The following is a 27,514-nucleotide window of genomic DNA, read 5'->3' as shown; positions in this document are numbered from 1 at the left end:
TGAGGAGTATATTGCTTCTACTGCTCTCAAAAAATTTTCACCACATTCCATGTCTTTCAGTTGCTGTAACATAAAATGCCAACAAACATTGTCAAAAGCCTTCTCAGCGTCTAAACAAATTAAAGCCAGTTGCTTCTCTGGATGATTCTCATAATATTCCAAAATATTACAAACTGTTCTGACATTGTCTTTCAAATATCTTTTAGGGAGGAATCCTGCTTGATCATAGTGTATTATAGATTGTAAAACTTTCTTCAGACGTGCCAATATTGCAGCAAAGATTTTGTAATCCACATTTAAAAGGGAAATTGGACGATAGTTTTTAATATCTTTCAAATCATTATCTTCTTCAGAATCAAAGATATTGTAGCTGCTTGCCATGAAACTGGAATTTGGCCCTCCTCTTGAATCTTTTGAATAAGGCATTTAAATGGTAAAAGTAAAGACTCTTCATAAGCTTTGCAGAATTCTGCAGGTAATCCGTCTGGACCTGGAGTTTTACTATTCTTTGAGATGTCATTGCCTCTCCAAGTTCCCTTATTGTTATTGGTTCATTCAAAAATTTTTGTTGTTCTTCTGTAAATTTGCTAAGGTTATTTTTATTAACATATTCTTCTAAGTCTATTTTATGAACTTGCTTGTCTTCATATAATTTTTTATAAAACTGTTCCACAATTTGATGTATTTCTTGCTTTTGAGTTTTCTCTTTGTTATTATCATCTCTCAATATCGTAATTATTCTTTTGGCCTTTTCTTTTCTCATCCTAAAAGCCAGCCATCTTCCAGGCTTATTAGCATGTTCAAAGAAAATTTTGTCTAGCGTACCTTAGTTTAATCTCCATCTCTTCCATAAGAATTAAATTCAATTTGTGTTGTATTTCTTTCACCTTTTTTTGGAATTCATATTTTGTTGGTTGTTTTTTAAGATTCTTCTCAGCTTCTCCAGCTTGTGACATTAAATTTTGGAATTCTTTCTTTTTCTTAATACTATATCTAATTGCAAGGCTTTAGCAGTGTCCCAAACTACTTGCAACTGTGTTATGTTCTGTTTGAAAAAAGATTCCATTTCCGTCTTGGATTCTTTAAGAAAGTCTTTATCCTTCAAAACTGAAGCATTTAACTTCCATGATCTTCTCATTCGTGGGCCTTTTAGCGTTATCATTACAGGGCTATGATCTGAAATGACTCTTGTTTGAATTTCTGTGTCCACTAAATCTTTGATCAAACTTGCAGAAAGCCAACACATATCAATTCTTGACCAAGTTTGGTGACTAGAGGAATAGTAGGTAAAATCTTTGGAGTTGGGATATCTTGTTCTCCATACATCCACCAAATCCATTTCTTCTGCTAATTTCCAAAAACTTGTTGGCAGCTGAAGACCTTTACTTTTCATCTGTTTGTGCATTTTTTTATCTGGTAGTCTGTCAGAAACAGCATTGAAATCTCCTATTAGACAGTATTCTACATATTCAAAATTTGTTAATTTAAGATGCAAATCCTGAAAGAATTTCTCTTGATGATCATTTGGGGCATAAATATTTGCAAGTAAAATTTTTTTGTTATTCACTATAATTTCCACTAATAAAATTCTTCCATCTTCAGAAGCAAATTGCAATTGTGGGTTAAATTTATCCATAATATATATTGCCACTCCCCTTTTCTTCTTATACATATCTGTTGCTGTGAATAAGTTACCAAGTTTTTTATTTTTCAAATAATGTTGATCTTTAGTTAAGATATGTGTTTCTTGTAAGCAAATTATATCCATTTCCATTTTTGTCAAATATCTAAATGTCTTTTCCCTTTTGGCAGGAGAGTTGAGTCCATTCACATTAATTGAAGTTATTGAAGCCATTATGGGTTTTGCTTATCATTATCTTTCTTATCTTTTTTAGAATGTTGTCTTGTATGGTATCTGGTTTGGATGGTGGTTCATTTGGATCTTCTTCACCAGAACTTTCCTCCTCCTCCTCCTTCTTTTCTTTGCCTTCTTTATTTTGATTTAGGTAACAGATGGTATGTAACAGGCATTATTTTATAACAGCTATAAAGCATGGAGAATTTATGCTGCTATTTGGGCTATCAGTGATCTTACTTACAGATGATATTTCCATGCATGTGTGAAAGAGCAGCACCAAAATCATGGAGTTTTAAACTAGATGTATTAACAATAAATAGTAATGCTGAAAAAAATCAATAATAAAACATAGGTGGTTGTTATGGCTAATTTAATTAATTTTGTATCATGTGTAAAATTGCTTTTAGAAGTCAAGTTATAACTGGTTGTTCTTATTGAAATGTAGCTCTCATATACCAAATGAAAACACAGTGACATACAACTAGCTATAAAAAATGAAATATTCCAACGTATCCAATATATCTGCGAATAAATGAGATGTGCAGAAGTAAAAGGGGAAAAAACAACTTAGAGCTGTCTAAAGAATTACACGATGATAATATAGGAGTTTTTTTTCCCTTTTATTGATTATTCCCATAACTTAAGTTTCACAGTTAGATTGACAACTGAGTTATTTGTTTGTGTATCATCAAATAGGGGCATTTTTTACCATTTTTTATTGTTTTTTGCTCTTATTTTTGGGTTTGATGGATTTCTCTAACCTTTGTTTGGATTACTGGTTTATGGTTTAATTTTGGGTTTCACTTTTGGATTACAAATAGGGCATTCAGCCTTGGATTACTAATTTATACTTTGCAGGTGCTGAACTTTGAAAATATTTGAAAGACGTGGTGCTGAGCTATATTGCATTTGAATTAGCATTGTTGGAGGACACTGGACAGTGAACTGCTGTGTTTGTAGTGAATTGGATTATTTTGTCTATTGGTTACCCAGTGTGGTGAACTGAAAAGTTGTGTTTATTATTATTCTTAGCATTGTTTTGGCTACCACAAATTGCTGATAGAAGCTAGAAGGTTTTCTTTTTAGAATTATTTTATAATAAGGGCATTGTTTGGAGGAGATTAGCCTATCTGTTACAAACAGGAACATAGAGTTTTAAAACAAACATTGAAGAGGCCTTATTGAACTTGTGGCTGTGAGTGTGCTTAATTTAATAAGAATGGAAACTAAAGCTGGGACTGTTCCCAAAGAAACTGGCAAAAAAAAAAAAAACCAAAGAAGGAAAGCCACCATTGCTTTCACCTAGCGCCCTACCCGGGCCAGAGAAATTTACAACCATGCAAGGAGACATGAAAGAATTGCAAACTATTTTAATGACTGCTATAACAAGGCTGACAAGTAAAGTAGACAATATTGGTGAACAGATGGCAGAGATTAAACAAGAGCTTTTGGAGAATAGTAGACAGACAGCTGAGACCAATAAAGCCTTAAAAGTACTAGAGGGTCAGGTGATGGAGAATATCCAAAAGGTTGAACATCTAGGAAAAGAACAGATTTACAAGACTCTAGACTCTTGCAGCTGGAAGTAGACAAAGCCACCTACATGTTGAAGTTTCAAAATATACCAGAAGAGAAAAATGAAGATTTACAAAAAATGTTAAGTGAAGCTTTAAAATCTTCAACTTCTTTTTTAAGGTCTCCAATATCCTTCTTAAGCTCTTTTTTACAAGCTGTTAGCATCTTCTCCACACCCTTCATGATCCTGGCTTCCATGGTATCAAACTGACTTTGCATTTTGTCCAAAGAATGAGCTCTTGCACGAGTTAGTCTTTCTTCTGACATTAAAAAAAAACCTTCAAAAAATCCAAAGACTCCAATTCTAAATCCCGCACCAAGTCTAGTGGCTTAAAACTTGCTCTTTAAAATAAGACTAATTTCGTCCTTCTCCTACCTTCTTGGGCTGAGATATTGATTTTTAACAGTTTTTGGCCATTTTCCCTTCTTCAAAATGGCGATCGCAAATTCTCTATGGTTAAAAATTCTTAGCAAAGACCTTCTTCTTGCTCCTCTTACCTTCAGCTTTTACTTCCTGGTTCACTGAGCCCAGTTCACGTTCTCCAAATATCGCGGTCTTTAAGATGCTTGTTATGTTGATTGAAGTGCACCTTCAGCTTTTACTTCCTGGTTCACTGAGCCCAGTTCACGTTCTCTAAATATCTCAGTCTTTAGGATACTTGTTATGTTGATTGCAACATAACATCAAGACATACGTCAGTGACCACAGGTATTCAAAACAACTCTTTTCATTCCCAGATTCTATCAAAGTCTTTAATTTAGCAGAGTCCAAATTTCAAGTTTCCTTTTCCTCCCCTTTCTTTCTTTGTTATTCGATTTTTCCCACCTTCCAATGTTATTTAGATTAGCTTAGAAAGGTCTTGGAGCGAGAGATTGTAATCAAAGTACCTTTAACAGCTATGCCTCTTAAACTTCGGTCTTGTTGCTTCTCAGATGTTTATCAGTCCCAAAAGAGAGTGAGATCCAGACAGTCTTATGCTAATTAAATGGCTCTTTAATCCTTTGTAGATGTTGGACGCCACTTTTCTCCGCCAGTCCTCAAAGCTTCAGAAATATCCCCTCCAAGATAAATCATCAGCTGAGGTTAACCGGCTCAAAGTCTTCTGCGCGTAATCCCGGGCAAATCTCTATCTGAGAAATGCAGGCAGGGCTTCTTACTACCCTGAACAAAGAATTAAGTTTTCCCCTTATTCGGGAGACATCAGCTCTGTTGGATTCTCAAACCAGAAGCCATGTTAAGTGAAGCCTTGACTGAAATATTACAGGTAACTCCTCAGAGGATGAAGAGTTTGACCAAGTTAGGCGGGTGCCATCGAGCTATACCAGACGAAACAAATTACCTAGTGAAGTTCACTTGAGATTCCCAAGAAAGAAGACTAAAGATGACATTTTGAAACAATGATGATAGCTGGAAACATGGTGAAAATTCTAAGAGAGGTTCCTTGGCCTGTGAGACAAAGGAGGAGAGAATATCAAGCATTAACAGATTTTTTGAGAGGAAGAGAAATACCCTACATGTGGCTAATGCCAGAGGGTCTTCTTTTTATGTACCAGGAGAACAGATACAGGATCAACTCTATTTTCAAAGCTCAGAATTTTTTGAAAACAAGCCACTGCTTTTCGGGCTGTAAAGGACATATTGACATCAAACAGCTTGATGGCACACTTTGACGAGCGGCTGCCCATTGTTCTGGCCTGCAATGCTTCCCCGGACAGGGTGGGTGCTGTCTTGGTCCACATGCTACCGGATGACAGGGAGGTTCCAGTAGCCTACTAGTCATGGACATTGCAAAAAAATGGAGCACAATTACATGCAAGAGGACCTGGACATTATGGCAGGGATAAAAAAAAATGTCACGACTATCTGTATGGTCGGCCCTTCACCATCCAGACGGGCCACAAGCCCCTTCTAGGCCTGATTGTTCTTGACCACCAAACTCTGCAAATGCTCTCCCTGTGGGTCTTGTGGTGGTCCATTTTCCTCACAGGGTACCAGTACAACCTCCAGTACCACCCGGGGAAGACCATGGGTCACCCTGAGTCACCTGCCACTGCCTTCGATGGATGTTGATCCAACCCTGGCGCACCATATCATGGCATTGGACTCCCTACTGGACCACCAGGTGCATGCCAAGGACATTGTCCATTGCTCCAAGAAGGTCAAAATCCTCTCCCGCGTTTTGGACTGGGTGTGGAGGGAATGGCCCATGGGCCTAGTGGGGTAGGAATTTGTTGCTTTTGCATCCCACAGGAATGAATTGTCTGTTCATAAAGGGTGTCTGTTGTGGGGGAACAGGGTGGTGGTGCTCCTGGTGCTGTGACAATGAGTTCTCACAGCGCTGCATGAAACCCATCCAGGGATAATGCACATGAAGGTGCTGGCCTGCAGCTATGTACAGTGGCTGGGAATAGATGATTCTATAGAGTCCTGGGTTGCCCAATGCCAACCATGCCAGAAGACCCATCCGGCTCCATCTCAAGGCCCAGCCCAACAATGGGACTCCACATGTAACCCCTGGTCCCACCTGCACCTCAACTTCACAAAACCCATCCAGGGGCAATTTTTTTTCACATAGTGGACTCCTACTCCAAGTGGCTCAAGGTCATACCCGTAGCATCCACATCCTCCCAGGCCATGTTAGGAGCCCTCTGCGAGGTTTTCACCATCCACTGCCTGCCCGGCACCCTGGTATCCAATAATGGGATGGCCTTCACCTTGGCTGAGTTCCAGGATTTCTGCTGTTGAAATCTAATCAAACAGATGATGCAGGAGTCTAAGGAAACGCTCTGCCGCATCATCTACGGGGACTGGGAGGCCCGCCTTGCAGAGTGCCTACTGGCACTGCATTCAATTCCCAATACAGTCACCGGCCATAGCCTGGCTGAGCTCCTTCTGGGCTGGCCAGCAGCTGACAACCTCGTTAGACCCAAACCATGCCCCAGACCTACAGGAGGCTCCCTAGGTGGTCTGGGCTTCCCGAGGGTTCGACACAGGGGACTTGTTCACTAAGAACTTGGGGAGGCAGTGTGAATACCAGCCCAGGGTGCTAGGGGCAGTCATGTACAAGGTCACCTTGGAGGATGGGTTTACATGGAGGTGGCACATAGACCAATTGCAGTCACGTGAGGGGCCTAGGGGCGGAAGTGACCCACCGGCCGCATCAGTGCTGAGCAGTCCAGAACCTACTGAAGCTGAGGCCCTGGTTCCCACATCCCCACCAGCACCAGAGACCTCTGGGGTACTGGAGCCTCTGTATACGCCCAAGACCGTCAATGTCTTGGAACTACCAGCAGAAGTGCCAGCATCACCAGAACCGCAGCTGGCCACAATTGACCCACCGCCCACTCCTGCGCTCCAGAGGTCAACGTGACAGCATCGCAAGCCTGCCTATCTACAAAACTAGGATTTCTAAGGCTTGCAAACTGGGGGGTGAGAGATGTTATGTGTGTGATCTATGTGTTACCAAATGGCTCATTGGAGCCTGAAGGACTGAGCTTGGGACTTAGGAACAATGGGCAGTAGGATCCAAATCCCAACTGCCCTGCTGGTTTAAATGATCCAATTACATGCTAATATGGGAACCCAGTGTTGTATATAGTTGGCTCAGAGGGCCCCATTTGCCAGTTGAGTTAGTGCAGCCACCTACCATGCTGTATACAATAAAGTGCTTGTTATCACTTCCACCTCACCTCTTCAATGCCTAGAACCCACTATATTATACTCTCTCTCTTCTTGTGCCACAACTTTTTGAACAGGGCATAAAATCTTTTAATTTAGTCATTATGTTTGATGGAATAAATAAGCAGTGACATTAAGGGACTGACCAGGAAGGATGAGGTTTGTTTTTAATGTGGGGCTGCCACAAACCATATTTCTATTTTAGGACAAAGCCCAAAGGGTCAAAATAAGAAAGTGGTCACATTGAGAGAAATGCCGTCCTCAAGATGACAAGCTATGAGAGAAAAAGCATGGCAACCTTTGCAAACAGGAGCTGTTCAGAAAGAAAGATTTTGTGAAAAGTATTCTAAACAATTTAAAACTTTTCCTCTTAAACTTTGTTCATTCATCCTCATATGGGGCAATCATCCTTTGAAACTAGAATTCATTCTAAAGATAATCCAGGGGGCTGTATTATTTGATGCTGCTTGTCAAAATATGCTCAATGCCTTTTCTGAAGGGAAAAAACCCCCACTTCCTATGCTTCAGCCTAGTTTTATATCTTTCTGGTTGTCATCCTGGCAAATCAGTCATTAACTGTAACAATAACACACAGCATAGTTTTCTTCATATTTGTGTTTATCAGGCTATCTGGGAACCAGGCAGGAAGCATTGATAACAGTGCTTGGTAATTGGAACATGCAGTGTCAGCACATCCCTGTCAGATCACTTCTTTGTGCTCCATGCAGCTTAAAGAGCTTTTTGCTGAAATTGTTATTTATCAGAAGCATGGGCTGATTTAAAACTTGTAATATATATCCCTTCTGTTTTCTTTCTTGCTGAGCAGCCTCTTTATCTATCTTCTTCTTATTTATCTATCGATGGCTGTCCCTCCCAGTCGTTATCTGTGTGTGTATAAACACACAAACATACACACATATATATACACATACACGGTGGGGGGGGGGGAGGTATGTGTATCTTTCTGTCCCAGTTAACATGGGAACAAAGGTTGCCTACTCAACTAACCAAAGCAGTCCCCATCCCATAGCTGGTTTTGAACCCAGACTGAAATGGGTCAAGTGCAAATTAGTTGTCAGAAAGTCCTGGAGTTTCTCTACTGCCACTCTTTAAAATATTTTCTTTTGAAAGAGTTTTTGGAGACTAGCCTATAATTAGTCATAACCATTTTTATCAAAGAAAGTCTTCTTTAATAAAGGATGGATAACAATCTCTTTTACAGTGCAGTCCTAGGCAGTTATACCTTTCCAGATCCATTCAAATAAATGGGTTCACAAAGATGTAACTGTTTAAGATTTCCCTGTAAGAAAGTCTCTTTCAAAGAAAGTCTCTTTTTTCTCTCATAGCAAAGCATTAGGACTCATTAGGAACTTCTGCACTAGGTTGGGCAAGGGTACACATGTGATGACCTTTATAATACCCAGTACTGTGACAACACAGTTATGCCATAGTTGTGGTGTACTGGTTGAGAGTGGCAAACTCTAATCTGGAGAACTGGCTTTAGTTCACCACTCCTCCCCCTGAAGTTGCTGGATGACCTTGGGCCAGTCAGATTTCTCTCGGGGCGTTTTCGCACTCACCTTCAAGTGGCGCGACCATCCTCTTCACGCCGGAGGATCTGCAGGGATTTCGCATAAGAAGCGCCGGAGCAGCCAAAAGAGCCGGTGACTTCCGTCGCAAAAGCCGCTCAAACGTTTTCCTGCTTCTTGGCGGTTTCCGTTTGAGCGGGTTTCGCGACGGAACTTTCCGGCTCTTTTGGCTGCTCCGGCGCTTCTTATGCGAAATCCCTGCAGATCCTCCGGCGTGAAGAGGGTGGTCGCGCCACTTGAAGGTGAGTGCGAAAACGCCCTCTGAGCCCCACCTATGTCATAAGGTACCTATTGTAGGGAAAGGAAGGGAAGGAGATTGTAAGCTGCTTTGAGACTCATTCAGGTAGGGGAAAGCAGGGTATAAAAACAACTCTTCGCCTTCTTCAGCATTATTCATGACTACCGAGTTGAAACTATCCATAAAAATTAGATTAGATGGTGCTTTGGGCATCTCTGCTATCTGATCAGTTCCAAACTGGTGTCCAAGTCAGTGTGTATCAAAGAGATTCTGACAGTGAAGAACTATATCAGAATAGCCATTTTTTTTTCCTTTCAAGATACTGACCTTAGAGCCACACACTGGCAAAACAGTCTAAAAAATTGCACTAAATGGGATCCAGCTAATGCAATAGTAATGGAAAAATCCTTTTTCTTTGCCACCATGGCTCATAGGCTTTTCAACACACACTACAACTCTGTCAGATCTGATACAAGTTATCCACCAGCCATGTTCTAGACACTTTCTGGTCCTCGTAGTTCTTCAGTTTTCCACCAGCCATGTTCTAGACACTTTCCAGTCCTCTCAGTCCTTCAGTTTTCATACTAAAACAACCTATGAAACCTTAGAATGTACACCAAGACGGGTCTTATGAAGTGATCTTAATTGTTGGACAGGTTTGTATTTAGGTTAATGTCCTTTAAATATCCTTGCCACAGCTTGACTTTGAAAGTTATCACCAGCATTTTGAAATCAGCTCAAAAATGAGTAGGCAGTTAAGGGTTTTTTCCCTCCTTCACACTACAAGGGCAGGTTCCTGGTAACTAATGCCTGTCAGCACTTTTATATTTGCATTTGTAGCAATTGTAGGTTTTTTCCCCATATTTTTAGTATTTTGTATTTCAATACAACAATTTCAGTAATGCAGCAAACAAATTATAAAAAGAAACAAAGTTACTAAGGTTAATATAAGGTCCAGCCCCTCCCAGCCAAGCCGGCTTGCCGGCGTTCGGGCTGGGGGCCGTCTTTGCCCCTTCCCGGAAGGAGGAAGAGGCAGCATTACCCGACATACGGGTGTTTGCTGGGGCGTGGAGTCGGGGCTATATAAGCCCCAGCTCCCGCCCTCCTACACACAGTTCTTTTCGGCTCTCAGTTTGAGAGAGCCACGTGCTGGCATCGTGGATCGAAGACGAGGCCTGTATTGTACCTTGGGCCGGGGGACGCGGGCGAAGACGGAGAGCCATGTGGATCGAAGACGAGGCCTGTATTGTACCTTGGTCCGGGGGACGCGGGCGAAGACGGAGCACGAGCGGCGGCTGCAGCGCTGGCTGGCTGAGACACGTGCGGCGGCCGAGACACTTGCGGCGGTGGTTTGCGCTGGCTGGCTGAGACGCGTGCAGCGGCTGAGACGCTGGTGGCGGTGGTTTGCGCAAGCGGGGGTCGGGCGCCCCTTTAGTTGGGTGAAGGGGCGGCTCGGGGGGTTGCTGGCGGCAGAAGGCAAGCGCTTGCGGCGGCCATTTCGTCGGCGCTGGGGCCCTTGGCCCATTCAGGGGCTAATTAGTGACCATTACCGGGGGGGGGCGAGTGCTGGCCTCCTGTTTCTTCAACCCTCGGTACCGGGCGTAGTGTGGAGTGGCCCTTCTAAGGGGCAGTGTGCACGCGGTGGCCATGTTAGGGCATCCTAAAGGGTGATTAACATGTGGAACTCACTGCCACAGGAGGTGGTGGCAGCCAGGGGTATGGCCACTTTCAAGAGGGGTTTAGATAGAGGTAAGGAGCACAGGTCCATCGGTGGCTGTTGGCCACAGGGTATGTGTGTATATGAAATTTTTTGCCCCTGTGTGACACAGAGTGTTGGACTTGATGGGCCGGTGGCCTGATCCAACATGGCTTCTCTGGTGTTTTATGTTCTTATCCTTCCTTTGGGCGGCATTGGGAGCTTTGAGGGCAGCCATTTTGTTGTTGCCTTTGGGGGCCTTGAGTTGCAATTGTGGCACCTGCTGTTGTAATTTGGGGATCCTGGTGGGTGGCTGAATGGCTATTAATTAGCCACGTCTCCTGGCGTTGCCTGGGGCTGAGGCTTGTGCGCCTGAGCTGCAAGTCAGTGCGGCATGGGCCTCCCTTCCCAATGCTGCCTGGTCGGGGCTGCAAGGAGAGGGTCGTGGCTGCAAGGAGCAGTTCGGGGCGGCTCTGGGCAGCGCTGAACAGCTTTTAAATAGCTTTTAAGTAGCACATGAGTGGTGAATCAGTTCTGTTCAGGAATGAGGGGAACTTGAGCGGGGGTGCATGAGGTGAGGCGGGTGCCCCCCCCTCCCCCCTTTTTTCCTTCCCCCTCCTGGCGGCTGCACTTGAGGGGTGGTCGGAGGAGTGCAGGTAGCAGATGAGTTGGGGGTAGCCCCCCCCCCCCCGCTTGCAGCCTGGGAAAGAAGCGATGGCCCTGTTATAGGGCATCTGCTTGGTAGGCGGAAGCCCCAGGTTCAGCTTCCGACATCTTCAATCAATAGCGAATCCAGATGGATAGGCTTTGAAACTTCAGCTTGAGTCCATGGGACTTGCTGCCAGTCAGTGCAGTCAGTGCTGACTTTGGTGTAACCGGGGGTCTGATGCAGTATAAGGTAGCTTCATATTTTTGTATGTTTAAAGTCTCCTTTGGAGCCAGCTTGGCATAGTGGTTAAGCTGCGGACTATTATCATTTCACCTGAATTGCCCAGGCTAGCTGATCTTGTCAGATCATGGAAGTTAAGCAGGGTCTGCTCAGGTTAATAATTGGATGGGAGACCGCTGAGGAATACCAGAGCTGTTATGCAGAGGCCGGCAATTTGGGTTGCCAGCCTCCAGGTAGGGCCTGGAGACCTCCCACTTTGGGAGAGCCAGGTTTCATTTACTACTCCACTACTTGCACCTTTTTGCATAGCTCTGGCAGGAGCTGGCCTTGTAAGGGCGGCTACCATGGGAGCCCTCTCTAGCCCGCCCACCTTGTGGGTGCCTGTTGTGGGGGAGGGAGGTACTGGAGATTGTGAGCCACTCTGGGACTCTCCGGAGTGGGGGGGCGGATATAGATCCAGTATCTTCATCCTTTTGAAAGGGTAGCTTCTTTGTGAGCTCTCCCAGCCCACCCACGTCACAGGGCATCTGTTGTGGGGGGAGAGGATGGAGAGGTCTGTGAGCTATTCTGTGTCTCTGATTCAGAGAAAAGGGTGAGGTATAAATTTAGGTTGTCTTCAACAGAAGGAATAATTTGTTTAAAAAAAGAAGAAGAAGAAGCCTAAGGGCGGATAGGCGCCGCTAGCTTTTGAGTTGGCGGTTCCGGCCCGCTTTATTACTTCACGGGGCGGCGCACCTGGGCCCGAACCTTAATTGGAACCGGATCAGGTGGATGGCCTGGAGGGAAACTACTTTGCGGTGTGGCTCACGCCTCCTCCGCCTGTATTAGGTGAAGCCGAGGCCTTGGGGCAGGCGCCCCGTCAGGGAGGTGGTGGCAATCAGCAGCCCCCTGGAAAGGGGGCCCAGCCCCGTTTGACTGAAGGTACTCAATTGATTATTGAGCAAGTTCCCATGTGCAGCGGATGGCCAGTATTTGCCCAAGGTGTTTCTCTTTGGGGTTTATGAACCCTTATCAGGGGTCTAGGGCCAATCTTCAGCGGTGAAAGACGGGTTGTGAGCGCGTAGTTAGGGTAAGAGCGCCAAAGAGCGCCAGGAAGGCAGGGTCTTAGGACCCCCTTTGGTACGCCGCCTGTGGTCACACTGTGCGTATTTCCCCCGGGGGTGGTGCCTAATAAAGCGCTAGGGGAATATCGCCTCATTCTTCACCGGTCCTACCCCAGTGGGGTGTCGGTGACTTATGGGATTATGTTCGTTTGAAGTATACTTCCTTTGACCAGCCGGTTTAAGTACTGTGTGGTTTGTGGTGTTGGGGCAGAGCTGGCAATTTGCCCTTAGGCGGCATTTCGCCTCTTGTTCGTGCATTCCAGGATTATGAGTTCCTGGGGTTTTTGTTTTGAGAGCAAGTCTACATGGATCGGGCCCTCACGATGGGGTGCCCGGTCTCCCGCGCTGTATTCAAGCGCTTTGGCTCCTTGGTGGAGTGGGCGTTATAGGATAGGACCGGGTTTAACGACACGGCACACCTTCGGGGCGCCTACCTTTTGCGGTCCAGCAGGTACATGGTGATGCGCCTGGCTCTTACATGTTTTTCAGGAGTTGGTCATCAAGCTGGGGGTACCTTGGGTATATGAGAATACCGAGGGGCCCAGTACGGTGCTTATATTTCTTAGGCATTGAGCTCAATACCCACCAGTGGGCATTTCGGCTGTCGGTGAAAGTGCTTGCTGACTTTAGGGGCCGGTTGGCTGCGTTTAGGGGGCAACGCAAGGTGTCGCTGCCCTAATTACAGTAGGTGGTTGGTCACCTTAACTTTGCATGAAAGTGGGGGCACCTTGCGGGGCCTCTTTTAGGTGTATTTGGGACGCCAGGGGCACCTGCGTTGGACAGCGTGTTCAGTACGGTCCCGCCAATTGGGAATTTTTTCCAATTCTATTGGCAGTTTGGCTTTGGGGTGAGCTACTCGCCGACCGGTTTGGGCTTGTTTGGGGCTTTAACATGGCGGTAGTACATGGCGGTAGTACATGTTAGCAACCCCTTGACCTTTAAGTCGTGTGTGTGACGAACCAGGTTAGGTTATTCATAATTTACCTCCGGGGGAACATTTGGTTCCTGGTAGTGCACGTGCCTGTAGGCTGCAATGGGGCGGCGAATGCTCTACCTTGCCAATAGCTGGGGTGCTTTCGGCAGCCCGTTCCTGAAGTTGACTCGCGGCCGACGTGATTCCTCATGGATCTCTGGCAATTTGTGAAGCTGAAGCTGGTAGGTATTCCAGCTGACTTTGGCACCTAGTACCAGAGGGGATCATAGTAGAGCGGCTTTCCTATTCAGGAGCTGCATGGGGCCGTGGTGTTGTAGGATTACTGGCCGATTTCGACGGCTCATATTAGGTAATCCTGTGTGTTGTAGAGAGAGAGGTTGGGACCACATGTTAATTGGGTGGTTCTGTGGCGCGGGTTATGCTGTTCCCCTTTCAAGACCGCGCTGCTTCATGCGGCCTTGTTGATGGCCTGTTTTTGGCGTTATGTATTGGCTGGTTAGTTGTGTAATCTAATTACTGACACTGCGGGGCGGGCACCCCAGGATGGGATGTCAACATTGGTTGGCCTGCGGATGGCGGCAACCATTTGAGCCAGGTGCGCCCGTTGGTTGCCTAGTGGGCATTTTTGGAGGGCGAAGGGTTTTATCACCTCCTGTCCATGACTCGTTCTGACAAAATTTTTGTTTTTCAGGTGCTGTGGCTCGTAGTCAGAGGCAGCGTGTTCTCATCTGCGCGCACAGCGGGGCATTCCAGGCGGCCCCTCAAGCCATGTAGTCTCCAACAGGCACCCAGCTGGGTTTCAGCAATGGGGCAGTTGGGGAAGGGCTGGGTCGCTGGGGCCGGTGTTGGCCATAGTGCGGAGAGAGGCGGGGCACCATCTCCGCACATCTGTGTCTTTCGTTGGGGCGGTTTCAGGGGAACACCTATGGCCTAGCACCAAGTGTGCAGGTGGTCTGTATGAACTACACGGCTACACGGCTCGGTGCGGGGACTACAGATCACTGAACAGCCTCACCTGAGCGTATCTTTCCATGGGGGATTGACGCTAGCACAGGTGGTGAATGGCTCGGGGCCTGGCCGCTCAGCAACAACCCGAACCTGGTGGGCTTGTGCTGGGGGCAGGGTGTTCGCCCTTTGGACAAGGCGGGGTCAGGGTGTGACCCCAGGGCTTGTCCTTCTTGGCTGGTCCTGGTGTGGTCAGCCAGATCGCCATGAAAGTCTTGGAGGTATTCCCTTTCACCTGGGGGGTTAGAGCGCACTAAGCGCAAGGCCAATAGGGCCATGTAGAAATTGGGAGGGAACGACTTGGGGCTGCTGCGTGGGAAAGCTCCCTCCCAGCAGGTGTGGCTGACCTCCGCGAGATTCAACGGAGGTGGCCCGGGGTCATTTTGGTCTGGTCGGCAATCTTGCTGCGCAGGGTGTTGAGATATGCCATTTCGCCGGGCGGTGTGGACTGCGCCAGGTGCAAGGCCAATAGGGCCATTCAGAAAACTATGCAAGGGGAATGGGAATCTTTCTCCCGCATCCGGCCATACGGGTCGAACAGGTTGACCTGTATCGGCCAGATTGTGTTCATCTTTCTGAGTTGGGCAACCGGGCCTTTTTAGATGAACTTCGGCAGGGGGTTCGGTTGGCTCTGGGCCACCCGTTGGGGCGCTAATGCCTAAGCAGAGGCTTGGCATTGGCGGTGGCTGGAGGAGGTTTGGCTACAGGGTTTTCCAGGGGAGCACCTATGGCCTAGCACCGTTGGTGCGGTGGTCTGTATGAACCGTAGATGGGCTACACGGCTCAGTGCGGGGAATGCAGATCACAGGGAGTCTCACCTGGGCGGATCTTTCCACGGGGATTGATGCCGGCCCAGATGGTGGATGGCTGGAGGCCTGGCCACTCAGCTACAACCCGAATACGGTGGGCTTGTGCTGGGGGCAGGGTGGCTCGCCCTTTGGACAAGGCGGGGTCCGGGGTTGACCCCAGGGCTTGTCTGGTTCAGGTTTTCACCCCCTGCCAGTTACAGTTAACTAATGGTTTAATAAAGCGGCCCGGTTTAAAACCCAACACTTGTGTCTGCCTCTTCATTCCGACTGGGGGGGGAAGGTCCGGCCCCTCCCAGCCAAGCCGGCTTGCCGGCGTTCGGGCTGGGGGCCGTCTTTGCCTCTTCCCGGAAGGAGGAAGAGGCAGCATCACCCGACATACGGGTGTTTGCTGGGGCGTGGAGTCGGGGCTATATAAGCCCCGGCTCCCGCCCTCCTACACACAGTTCTTTTCGGCTCTCTGCCCACCCACCCTCCCTCTGGCAGTTCAGGCATATGCCGGTCGCCTTATTAGGGGCCAGGTAGGAATTTTTTCACTGCCACGCAATTGGCTCATGTGGGGGTGGTTTTTTGCCTACCTTGTACTGCCTACTAGGTTAGGATTCTTCTTTTTTAGTGGTATTTGTTATGGTCGCAGGCTGGAGGAGGTTTGGCCACAGGGTTTTCCAGGGGAGCACCTATGGCCTAGCACCGTTTGTGTGGTGGTCTGTATGAACCGTAGATGGGCTACACGGCTCAGTGCGGGGAATGCAGATCACAGGGAGCCTCACCTGGGCGGATCTTTCCACGGGGATTGATGCCGGCCCAGATGGTGGATGGCTGGAGGCCTGGCCGCTCAGCTACAACCCGAATATGGCGGGCTTGTGCTGGGGGCAGGGTGCCTCGCCCTTTGGACAAGGCGGGGTCCGGGGTTGACCCCAGGGCTTGTCTGGTTCAGGTTTTCACCCCCTGCCAGTTACAGTTAACTAATGGTTTAATAAAGCGGCCCGGTTTAAAACCCAACACTTGTGTCTGCCTCTTCATTCCGACTGGGGGGGCAAAAAATAATTACTCTATTTTCAAAACCAATACAAGAATTCTAAAGCAAGACTTCTAAAGAAACATTAATATATTTAAAATCATCAAACAGAACATTATATGAACTCAGATGTCTTCATAACAGATTTAGAGATTTTAATTTTGGAACTACCTCATGTTCAGACAGGTAAAAAGGTAAAGACAGGTAGTCTAACACAATAAACCATTTCTCATCATGAGGGATGAGAGTCACCTTTGTCTATTTGGTCAGTGATTTTCTCCATCACATATTGCTCCCAAATCTTATGATGCCATAATGAAAGAGTCAGTGCAACAGGGTTTTTCCAAGTTAAGGCAATAGCTAATTTTGCTGCTACTGAAAGAGTGAAGATGAGCTCCTTTCTAATACATGCTTTCTACCAGTCTAATACAATTGTAGTTCTTGATCAGTCTTTGAAGGCAGGTGCCTACAGAGCACCTTGCAAGAATAGACCAATCACAGCATGCATAATCATGACTAAGTCAATATTAGGATGAATATGCACTTTGCTCTCTGTACAATTTGGAATCAGCTTCCTTTTTCACTGTATTGAGTAAACCATTAAGTCCCAATGATTATAAACCCTTATACTAACAGAACTATTCACCTGGGATGACTGAGCATCCGGTGTACTGTGACTGACTGTGTTACTTCTTTGTAGTGGGGAAATGGCTATAAATCTGAATCTTCTGAACAGTTAAAGCTGAATTACCTTTGCTTTGTGATACTTTGCTTTAGTAGTTTAAAGCATGCATCTTATGTTAGTGTATCTGCTTACTGTAGTATCCATGACACATGACCCAGATTGTTAACTGATGAAAGCCAATAATGCCTGAATGTATTTTATAGAACTCTGAAGACTGACGTTCAGCCATCTGGCCTACTGTGATTTTAAAAAGCAGCTTCAATTTTAGACCACCTGAACTAACTGCATCTCAGCAGTGCAGTCTCCATTGTTTGACTGAATTATGGGTACTTGTGCAAGGACAAAGACTGTGATACCTCTTTGTGTGTGTAAAGTGCTGTCAAGTTGCAGCTGACTTACATGGCCCCAGCAAGAGGATTTCATGGCAAGTGAGAAGCAGAAGTGGTTTGTCATTGCCTTCCTCTGCAGAGTTTTACTTGGTAGTCTCCCTTCCAGGTATTGTCCCTGCTAAGCTTGTGAGATCTGATGTGATCAGGCTATGCCATGCTGCTTTCCTTCCCTGTGATACCCCTTTAGACATGTTATATCACATTTCAACCCCCTCGCCCCCACCTTTTATTCAATTCAATTTTTGCACACAAGGACTGATTTTGCACAAGGCTTGTTCCAGGTGGAGAGCCCTTTTGCTCCCAGGGCTTCTCTCCATTTTTGCACAAGTTGCTCCAGAGCTGTGAGTTGGCACAGTGCTCTTCCACAGCAAGCAGGATCCTCTTCCAAGCGGTTTCTGCTTGGTGCGGGAGAACAGTGCGCCAACTCGCAGCTTTGAGGAAACTTGTGCAAAAATGGAGAGCAGCACTGGGATCAAAAGGGCTCTCCACTCAGAACAAGCCCTAATGCAAAATCAGTCAAGGTGTTTAAAAATCAAACTGACTCAATAGACACTTTCTCTTGAATCAAGCATCCAGCTCAACAATTAATGATTTCTCTGCAGTTTAAAGCAAGCATTCTTTCTCTAAGACAGGGTTCTGTCCTAAATCAAGGGAGCTTATATACACAAGTGTTTTTAATTTGTTTTTATAAAGACTAAGTCCATACTCAAAAGTTCCACCAGCTCAGGTGTTTGTGTAAAAATAGTTTTCCTGCAAACAAATAAAGGGTTAACATGTTTGGGGGAAATGCTAATAACATTTTTAAAGCAAATCCAAACCACAGGTTCTTCTAAAAAAAAACCCTTTTATTTAGGTGCAGGTCAACTCCGTATCTAACCATCTGTGGTAATCCATGGTACCTAGAGAAAGGAAAATGGGACTTTTGATGTGAGGATAACAGTTCTTTATCACTGTAGGCCAAAACTATTTGCCTTCAAAGGCAACGTATCTCCTTTTCATTCTTTTACTTTGTCTGGTATGAAAAAAAAATAAGTGAATGCCCTTTGGATACTATGATTCACCTTCATAAATTGTTATTTTGACACTTCCACCACCAGTCTTCCTGTATGCTATTGTTTATATTCCTCTTTCTGCTTCACTCTATAAGGGTAAATCTATAGGCTATATAAAAACTTTGGTGTACAGCCTTTGAACACAGCAAAAGCATAATCCTCACAAAGCTCAGGAAAGAAAGGCTCCTGGGCAGCAGTGCTTTGGCTATGTCATTGGATGTGTCAGCAGTTAGAATTTATGGTCGAATAAAAGTGAGATCACATCTCTTTGCCTTACAGTATTAACAATAAATTTGAAAATACCAAACAGCCTGAATTATAGCTCTTGTGTTCCTTTTGTTCAATTGAAAAAATGTAACTATCTGATTTTTTAAAAGTAGCAACTGAAATTCCTAAACAAATAAACAAAATGCTTAGACATACTGAAGGAGAAAATAGAACAAGAATGCGACATGCGAGTATTATGGCTACAGAATTGCTGGTGTGACTTCAGGATCTCTCTAGAGGTCTTGGGACAGTTGTTGAGTGATCGCATTCATTTCTGGTATGGAGGTCCCTGATGGTTGTAGTTTGTTGTTGTATAATTGGTAAGCATACTGAGAACTTCATGGCAAACATGTTCAAACTCCCTTGATTACATATGCAGCAAGCTTCTGAACAGATCACTTTGATGTGCTTTTGTGACGTCTGAGGCAGTACTGCTCTGTATTCTTGGTTTTGGAGGGAAACAGTAGCAGGGCTTTTGGAGTTCTGGCCCTACTGGTGGATCTCCTGATTGCACAGTTTTAGCCACTATGTAACACAGGAGTGTTGGACTGGATGGGCCATTGGCCTGCTCCAACATGTCTTCTCTTATGTTCTTTAGGTTCATCTAGAGCATTGCACTATGCCAAGTAGCTTTTCATCTGCACCTGCTGGGTCATTGCAGCTTCAAGCTGCTTTTGCCCAGTTTAATAACTATTTCACTTATTTGGAAAGAAGCTGCCTCCCCAAGGGTCATAACTTTTGGTAATTAAATTGGCCAATATGTAAAGCAAGTGTAGAATAACTTCACTTGCTGTACATCCCCTGTTTGCATCTGCACATTTGGATTCATTTTTAAATAGTAACATTAGATAGTTTGCATTGCCTGTTTTCACTACATGTGCAGCCAGTGGTATCCATTTGAGAAGTGACTACAAAAACAGATTGCAGCTTTGTTTTGTTTTTATTTTATTTTAAAACATTCCCCTTTAAAAACCAGAGACAGAAGAAATGGAATATGGATGGAGAGTGGGAACAAGAAAGCCTAATTTATTAGAAATCTATGACATATGGGTGGGGGGTAGAAGTTGGAAAACAGTTGTTTCAGATGATGATGGAAAGGATTGTGGTCTACAACATGTAGAATGGAACACAGGACATGTTCCAAATAAAATTAAATTAGGTCATCTGGATGCAACCAGATTCAGGTTATACTAAAGTTTTCTGGAGTGAAGAAGGAAAATGGGAGCCTCCATTTCAATATTTATAAACCAGCTGTTGTTCGTGTAACTCTCCAGCACCAACTGGAGAATCCAAAATTCAGAATCTGAATTGTTTCTAAATCACATTTTGAAAGCTCTAATAAAATTAATGTCCCAGATATTGTCTCAGAGCAGAATCTCTTCATTCTACTTGCCTCTGCCTATGTCTGGCTAAATATGCATATTAAAGATGATTTATGATGATCATTTATAGATGAAATCTGTTGTGTCACATGTGCTGCTTTAAGCAGATCACATCTAATGACTACAGTGCTATATTAAAGCTAACCTCAATATTTTATTCTTATTGTAACTGATAAAGACAAGTCAGCTAATAAAAGAGGAGAATGGAAGGTTATAGTATCAGAAACCTTATTGGGGCATGAACAGATAGGATTTAGGTGGGTTTCTTCAGCACATGACCATTGCCTATTTCTTTACCACTTGACTGAGAAATATTCAAGGGAGTCTTTGATTCTATAAATCATCCTAGACTGTGGAACAAACTCAATAAAACTAATATGGATAAAATATTCCTATGGCTTAATCAATGATTACATTCAGGTTTGACTGCCCGGGTACGATGTGGATATGAGAAGAACTTAACAAATCCTTTTAATCTAGAAAAGGGGCTACATCAGGGATGTTTGTTGGCACCTTTTCTTTTCAACTTATACTTAACGGATGTAGCATCAATTTTGGATGCTTGCTGCCACCCAACACAATTATCTGAAATTTGTGTACCTATTCTGCTTTATGCAGATGGTACCATGATCCTGTCTCAAATTAGAGTTGGGCTGTAGAGGGCCCTACATTCTTTCTCCTATTGTTGCTCTCATGAAAAGTTGGTGATCAGCTATTCAGAATCTAATATTCTAGTTTTCACCAAGACTAAGAAATTGATCTTGTCTCAGTGGTTAATCAACTGGTCCAGTATTGAGCAAGTTAAGACTTCTCCTATCTCAGGATTCTTTTTTTTGCAGATATCTCCTGAACTCCCCAAGGTAGAACAGCACTTAATAAAGCAAACACTATAAATAGTATAATGTACAAACACTATAAATAGTCTTTTCCACAATAAGAGGGGGGATTATTCCTGGAGTGGTACAAGCTTTTAATTTGAAACTAAAGGTAAAGGTGGTCCCCTGTGCAAGCACCAAATCATGACTGACCCATGGGATGATGTCACATCACAACATTTTCTTGGCAGGCTTTTTGTTATGTGGTTGTTTGCCATTGGTTTTCCCAGTCATGTACACTTTACCTCCAGAAAGCTGGGTACTCATTTTACCAATCTCAGAAAGATAAAAGGCTGAGTCACTCTTAAACCAGCTACTTGAACCCTGCTTCTGCCAGGATTGAACTCAAGTCATGAGCAGAGCTTGGACTGCAGTACAGCAGTTTACCATTCCGAGCCACTGGGCTCCTAGAATTGGAAAGTAGCCCTCATGATTCTTTATGGCTCAACTTTTTGGATCAAAGTTATCACTGATAATATCAACCAACCCTTAGCACAATTTCTTTGGAAAATGAATATCTCCTGTTGTGGCTCTGATGCTGTATTGTGGGCAGAATTTGGATAGCTATCCTTGAAAGCATTAGATTAGAGCTGCTCTATGCTGAAGGTGGTTTGTTGGATGCTGTAAATTGTCATACCCACAAATCAATATGGATGAAAGCCCTGGCTGAGAAACTGATGATAGTTGGAATATCAATTGATATTTTGAGATGTACAAATGTGTCCTAGAAATCGACCATACAGCTTTTAAACCACTGAACTGCAACTACTTAATTCTTTCCTTCCCCCACCCTGACTCCAAGTTTGGAGCAGTAATTTAGCCATTCTACCCTTGGAATACATATCAAGTGGGCTGAGAGATGATGGTCACCACCACCTTTCTTTAATGTGGTCAGCATGAGGGTTTAGAAACTAAAGTTCAAGAGTTCCCTCCCCAAGCCCTGAACTCAGCCAGGACACTGTTTTAGTTACTTCACCCTTGAGTGGAAGTATCATACTGTCATCTACAAGTCTGTAATATAGTCTGTGCTCTGTTTTGAGACAGGAGCTGTGCTCCAAGAGTATTTTAGCTGTCCTTGTTAAAAAAGAGGGTTTTTTGCTATAAAACTTGTATAGTGACCCTTTCATATAAATTGTGTTCAGAGTTCTAATGGCTAATAAGCCACTATTCTGACGTATATTTTGAGATAAGAAACACATGATATTCGTGTACGAAGTCTGGTTCCATAAAAGAAAATTTATTATGAAATGAAGTTAAAAGTAGCTGCTTTGCACAAGTATGCGTTTGGATTATTAACGTTCCTTCTCTGTTAGAGAACAAGGTTTTTTTTGTATGAAAAAGTGGAACCAATTGGGATAGAACTTGTCATAAAGGATGACTACAATTTTGTTAATAAGATAAATAATTCATCAATAAGGCACTAGCTAAATCATAAGAAGCCATGTTGGACAAGACAAATGACCATCTCATCCAACACTCTGTCACCTACAGTGACCATCAGAAGACCCACCAGAAGGCAGGGCCTACCCATCCACTAGGCAAATTAGCCATTTGCCTAGGCAGCTGGCAGTGTGGGGGTGCCAAATGCAACCCTCCAACTCCCCCTAGACAAATGTCTCTTTTGCCGCACCACTCCCCTCCTCCACGCCTCCTACTCTCTCCTTTCCCCACCATTTCAATGCCTGGGAAGGGGTGGCTGAGCACCGTGCTTCCCAGGTTCTTTAAAGCCCCCCTCCCCCCCGATCAGCTGATCAGCAGGTAAAAAGGGCGCTGGAGGCTCACATCACCTCTGCCAGCCCTCCAGCGCTCTCACGATCAGTGCCTGGGGACAGCAGCAGCGGGAAGGACAAGCGAGCCTCTGAAAGAGCAGCCACCACCGCTGACTCCTCCCCACCTTCCTTCCTGGTTTTGGCTTATTAATGTTCTTCTGTGCAGGCCATAGGGGCCTCTGGATATGGCACCCAGATTTTTCTCATCATTTGGAGGCTCTATTCTGGCATGATAGTGTATATTTGTTTCCCTGGGGGATGGACATATGTCTATACGGGGTTAGATATGTGGCTACGGCTATAGGAGCTGGTGAGAGCTAGGTGGAGGAGTAACACTTGGCTTTTGTGGTGGTAACAGCATGCGCTGGATCAGTTTTAGGAAATCTGCCTGTGCTGTTTTTCTAGCAAATGGGGATCTCCTTAAGGGATCTTGGGGTGAGGGTTTGCAAGAGGCATGCATGGCTTGGGGACAGGGACAGTGCATGGGGTTCTGCCACCTGAGGCAGAACCCCAATGTGCACCCACCCCCTCCCACCAGGGAAACATTTTTGCATGTGAAGTGCATGCACAGCATGATCATGTCACCCCTGAGGTGACATCATCACATCAGTCATTGCAGCAACGTTGTTTCTGAGTGCTGAGGGGCCGGAAAGAATGCATGGCGCTTTCAGTCCTTGGTGCTCTCCAAGTTCAGAGGGTACTGAGGACTGGAAGCGCCCTTGTTTCTGGTCACTGAGGGGCTGGGGGAGCTCCTCCAGCCCCTCAGCATCCAGTCAGAGGCTCAGGGATGGTGCGAGCAGGGAGAGGGCACCCGCCCTCCACCCCTGTTGGGAGCTGGCACCCTAAGCAATTGCCTAGGTTGTCTACTCTCATGCGCCAGCCCTGGGGACTACCCGTGGGTTACTCTCATGCTCAACTGGCAGGGGAGACAACCTAGAGGAGACTGTCCTTGTGGAATCCATAAACCTGACAGCTGAATCCCACAATTCTCCTCTACCCCAGCCAGCACAAGCATGGTGGCTGGCTGCTCAGTCAGTGTCAGGATCCAGTGGACCCATGCTATATCAATGCTTTTTACAGCTGTAATCAATGAAGTTATGGCCATCTTATTCCACTTTTAACCCAAATGCTGTGTGTGACTGAGTTATTGGTGGGTAGATGTAAATGGAGTCATTGCCTTCATTACCATCCTCCCCCAATAGGTGCTGGGTCCACAAGCTCATCCATCTACCAAACTATATTTTCCAAAGATTGTAGTTAGAAGTCTGGAGTTTGTTCTTTTTAAATGTGTTAAATGTGTGCTTTTTAAAAGAAACACTAAAAAGAAAAAAAGGAAGAGTGAATAGTTAATGTTCCACAGTAATGTTTTGCCACTTCTAATTGTGTGGTATAGAATGTCCAATTGGAAGAGATTATTCTTTTTTTTCAGGCTTAAAAATTCTTTTATTGTTGCTTGGTAGTAGGTAAGTTAAAAACCTAATATTCTCACAGCTGCTTCTGTGTTTACATGCATTTATTGCATTTTTTCATGTATCAGCTATATAGGTGTAATTTTTTTAAAAAAAGATGTCTAAATCTCTTCATATAATAGTCTGCGTGGCACTATTATGGTCTATGTGTGGTCAATAATATACATTCTGAAACTCTCTGAATAAATATTTATATGATCAACCCTCATTGCTCCTTCGAGTCTATCCATAATTCATGTTCTTAAGGTTTTAAACACATGATAAACCATAATGGCTCCACTGGAACAGTCAACTCTCATAAACTACTAGAAGAGGTTTTTTTCCTTCATCATGTTCTCCTTTAAATCTCCATTATCTTTTAATAATAATGGAAATATGCACTAAAAACCCATTGTTTCTAAGTAAATTGTAGAAATTCAGCTCATCTCTTTGGGGCAAAGCTAGGGTCATTCTCTATAGCAAAATTTCATGTACTCTGGCATCATTTTCAAGTCTAACACTGACCTTTGTGTTGTCTGCTGACTATTTTCATTATCATTCCATCAGCTGAAACTGGGTCTTTTGAACAAGGCACTGGAGAAACTTGTAGTGAAAGAATTCTATCCCAGATCACTAAAAAAATTGGCAAAGGGTTGGAAGTAGAGTTTTGACATGGTAATCACAAACTGTAATCTCCTGGATAACATCCCCCCACCATGTTAACAAAATTGTCTCCAAACCATCCTGACTTGAAGAAATGGCCATCTCATCCCCAAGCATCATTGTGAGCTTTTATGAAAGTAGCTGTACAACACAAAGAAAAGATATGCTTCCATCTAGAGGGATTACAATCTACATTCTACAGATGAGAACTGTGATGGGATTTGAAATAAAGAAGTGCTAAAGAATAGAACTAATGACGAGAAATGTATGCCGTCACATTTCTTTCATATTCTGCAGCTTCGTTATGCCCTGTATTCCACCTTTCCTAAATTCTCATTTAAATAGATTGATTAATTCCAGAACTAGAGCATGAGCAGTTTCCATACAGCCATTCATATACATGTTTCCCCCATCTAGATTACTGATGTGCACATAGTTAGCTGTGCCATGGGATCCACAGAGTGCCATCCTGGATGGAAGTGATGCAGGACCTCTGTGTTCTGACATAATCTGAACATTTATAGAAGTGGCAGCAAGTATGTTAGGCAATCAGAAACTGAAGTATGTCAGATGGATATGGAGGAGACACCCTATCTGGTCTGCCCCAGCCCTGAAATGAGGGCAGTAAGGCTTAACTGGGGCAAGTACAATGGCCGAGCAAAAAGCATTCATTTATTGTTTCCCCCCTTCTTTATACTAGGTGAAAATAATAGGGCTTATTGTCCATTCTTCTATGTGTTTGGCAAAGAATGCACATCCCCAATGAGTACAGATGTTTTCCAAATTCTCTCTGATCAACCTTCCCCTCAAAATAAGCAGCCTTGATCTATTTTGTTGCAAGTGACAGTTCTTATTCACTTGATATGCTAAGGAACTCATAGTTTAATGCATGTTGAGCTTCCAGCTTTTCATTGCCTCCCCCTCACTTTTCATATGCAATGTAATGTATGCAACATAATGTATCACCACTCCCTCCTAATGTAGTTTTCAGTGAAACTGTATACTTGAATCTCCCTTATGTGCCCAGGCCTTCATATTTCTTATCCCATGCATTCCATGCCCAAACCATCATTGACCCTGGACCCCAGAATAAACACACAAGAGGCAATGAATGGCTTGATTAAATATTTTTACTGGTTGTTTTATTAATTGAAAATTATTTGTTAACATTATAGGGCAGTCCACTCGTTTTAAGTCCCACCCTGGCTTAAACTTGAAAACAGCCTTGTTTCTCAATCCCTGCAAATCAAACATGCAGCAAGAAGACCCCAACCATTCACATTCTCCCACACTGGAGTTTAACTGTTAGTGCTCAACTCCAGAGGAGTACCTTCATGAATTTCTTCTAGCCAATTGGCTATGAAACAGTCTGTTCCTTTCATTCTTGGATGTCTCAAGGTGTTTGAAACTTAAACTCTCTCTGCTACCCTAAGATGTCACATGACCAGGTATATTTAAAGTATGCAATCTCATTTCTATCAATGTGAAACAAGCCAACTGTCCTACCAACACGTTATGCCAACATGTTGTCACCCAAAATGTTTTTGCTCATCCCTTCAATGACTGGTTATCCCTATGTTTCAAGACTAAGGGTGGGATTAATTAGTAATGCTTGGGCCCCTGCCGGTTCAGCTCACATCAGCCCTTTCTGCATACACAGCTTACTTCTGATTTTCAGTGAAGTCAAGTTGGTTGGGGTTTACTTCAAATGCTGTGCCTGCATTCTGCATCTTTTTCTCTCTCTCCAATTTCTATTGAGATTTGTGGTATACATACTCTGCATACCAATGAGAAAACCCAAGTAGTGTTGTGGGGTTGGTTTCTCCTGATTGGTTAGGTTCACACTGGGCATGTCTTCTGAAATATGAAATTCTTCCAGCTGAATTTACTGTGGGGTTGCTATTAGTGTTTCCACCCTCCCCCTTATCAAGGAGTCTAACGCTAATCCGGGATGGCTGGAGGGAAAAAAAATCACTGGCAGGCGATTCATGAGGGAGTTGTCAATGCTTTGCAGCCTGAGTCCCCCCACATTGTTATTTAGAAATGAGATGACAAAAGGGGAAGATGAGATGTTAAGATGGACCAGACTTAAAAAAACAAAAAACAAAACAGGCTGCTGCTGCCTCAAAGTAGGTTCTGCAGCATTATCCTCATGTTTGAAATGTTTGTGGTCAGAGTCAATTTAAAAGGAAACTTTTTATTTCAAACACAAAATTGCCCTAAAGAGGAATCAGACTAAAGACTTTGCAGTCAATAGCACTGAGCTAACTGGCCATTCTTGTAAACAAGTCAGACAAAGGCAATTACTTTTCTAATCTCCTATTTCAAAAGACATGCCTAATTCAAAACTGAACAATAAGGAGAGACCAGCTAGCCTGCTAGGAAAGGGGGGAGGAAAAATCCAAAGAAATATGTCTGCTTTTAAGGTCTTGGAAGCAAACTAAAAGGAGGAAAGGGAAATACGCCTCTAAAAACCACTCTTGGAAACGATGAACAATCATCAATGTGATCTCAGGATGCTTGAAGAAAGATAAGGAAGGAAAACTAAAATCTGACTGGAAATTGAGGTGAGTGTGGGAGTGTATCTAGAAACA

The sequence above is a fragment of the Heteronotia binoei genome, chromosome 7 (assembly GCF_032191835.1).
Source record: "Heteronotia binoei isolate CCM8104 ecotype False Entrance Well chromosome 7, APGP_CSIRO_Hbin_v1, whole genome shotgun sequence".
NCBI classification, from domain to species: Eukaryota; Metazoa; Chordata; class Lepidosauria; order Squamata; family Gekkonidae; genus Heteronotia; species Heteronotia binoei.
This window is presented reverse-complemented; position numbering follows the sequence as displayed.